Consider the following 2,038-nt stretch of genomic DNA (forward strand, 5'->3'; position numbering starts at 1 on the left):
CAAACCAAAAAAAAAAAAAAAAAAAAAAAAATACCAGATTTTAGAGCACTTGTGAAATTTTTAATTTTTAGAAATATCAGTTTTTGAATACCACTGAGGGTAATGTTATTTATAAATATCTATTCCTGATGAACCTCAACTAAAAGAGTTAAGATATTGTTTCTTTGTGTGCAGATTAGTAGTACTTACTAGGTAAAAATGCAACAATACTTATTTATACCAAGATATGCTACATACTCATGAAGTTAAGTGTATCTCTATGTCTTGGAAGCCTTCTCAGATATATACTATTCCCAAAAATGTATAGACATTAAAATCTATTCTTAGTAATCCACATGCTTGGAGATAATATATTAGCCACAAATACTGTGTTAATTTAAGCCAACAGCTGATTGGAGTTAATAGAAAATGTAAATATTTTCCAAGATCTTAATATGATAACTCCCATTTGGACTGAAACCATATAAATATGAAATCAATAGAATTGTGATTAATCTTAATTTCAACATTATAATCCATAGCTGGAGTAGTATACTATATTTTAATATCATTTCATATGTTATTTATTTAATTATTTCAGTTAAATAATATTAATGGATCAGTAGATTAAAAATCCTATATACAATCAGAAATAAGGTACTCTTATCATATTACTAAAGTATAGACAATATACACAGATCATAATTACTTTATAATTAATATCATCACACATACCAGTTGGATATGTCTTTTCTTTCTTATGTTTCAAAGAAGCTAAAAGGAGATTTTTATTTATTTGCATCATAGATAAGAGATACTGCTTAACCAGAATAAATGTGTAAAGTAATTGGAAAAGGCAGATGTTTATGCCAGAAAGGGTAGCATGCATGCTGGTCAGGTGAATGTGTTTGCAGGTTTAAATATTTATACAGTTATTAAAGCCTGTAGAGCTATAAAAATAAGTTGACTAGCTATGTACTTCTAAAAGAAATACTCAAATATGATACAATGCCTTGTACTTTAAAAAGTTAATCAATATCTTTACATAGAATGATATTGGTAAAACCAATCCCTGACAGAAGACCTTCATTTTTTTATCTAACAAGGCACTTAAATTAACATTTTTTTTTTACTTTTTTAAAATTAATTTTTTTTGGAGTATAGTTGGTTTATAATATAGTGTGATTTTGTGCTGTACAGCAAAGTGAATCAGTTATATATATACATATACATCTTGTAAAATCAACAAGAGAATGTACCAAAATTATTACACTATACCTTTACGTGCTAGGGCACTTTGTGTGATACTCCATCGCAAAAGCAGCAAACCAACTCAATGTCATTCATTAAAAATGAATGGGCTGGGTTCTCGGAAGATGGTGGAAGAGTAAGACGCGGAGATCGCCTTCCTCCCCACGGATACACCAGAAATACATCTACACGTGGAACAACTCCTACAGAACACCTACTGAAGGCTGGCAGAAGACCTCAGAGCTCCCAAAAGGCAAGAAACACCCCACGTACCTGGGTAGGGCAAAAGAAAAAAAGAAAAAACAGAGACAAAAGAATAAGGACGGCACCTGCACCAGTGGGAGGGAGCTGTGAAGGAGGAAAAGTTTCCACACACTAGGAAGCCCCTCCGCGGGCGGAGACTGTGGGAGGCGGAGGGGGGAGCTTCGGCACCGTGGAGTGGTGCACAGAGACGGGTGCGGAGGTCAAAGTGGGGAGATTCCAGCACAGAGGATCGGTGCCGACCGGCACTCACCAGCCCGAGAGGCTTGTCTGCTCGCCCGCCAGGGCAGGCGGGGCTGCGGGCTGAGGCTCGGGTTTCGGTTTTGGACAGAGCGCAGGGAGAGGACTGGGGTTGGCGGCTTGAACATAGCCTGAAGGGGTTACTGCACCACGACTAGCCAGGAGGAAGTCCAGGGAAAAGCCTGCACCTGCCGAAGAGGCAAGAGACTTTTTCTTCCCTCTTTGTTTCCTGGTGCGCGAGGAGAGGGGTTTAAGAGCGCTGCTTAAAGGAACTCCAGAGACGGGCGCGAGCCGCAGCTAAAAGCGC

This window comes from Neophocaena asiaeorientalis, unplaced genomic scaffold (assembly GCF_003031525.2).
Source record: "Neophocaena asiaeorientalis asiaeorientalis breed wild unplaced genomic scaffold, Neophocaena_asiaeorientalis_V1.1 scaffold81, whole genome shotgun sequence".
Classification (NCBI taxonomy): domain Eukaryota; kingdom Metazoa; phylum Chordata; class Mammalia; order Artiodactyla; family Phocoenidae; genus Neophocaena; species Neophocaena asiaeorientalis.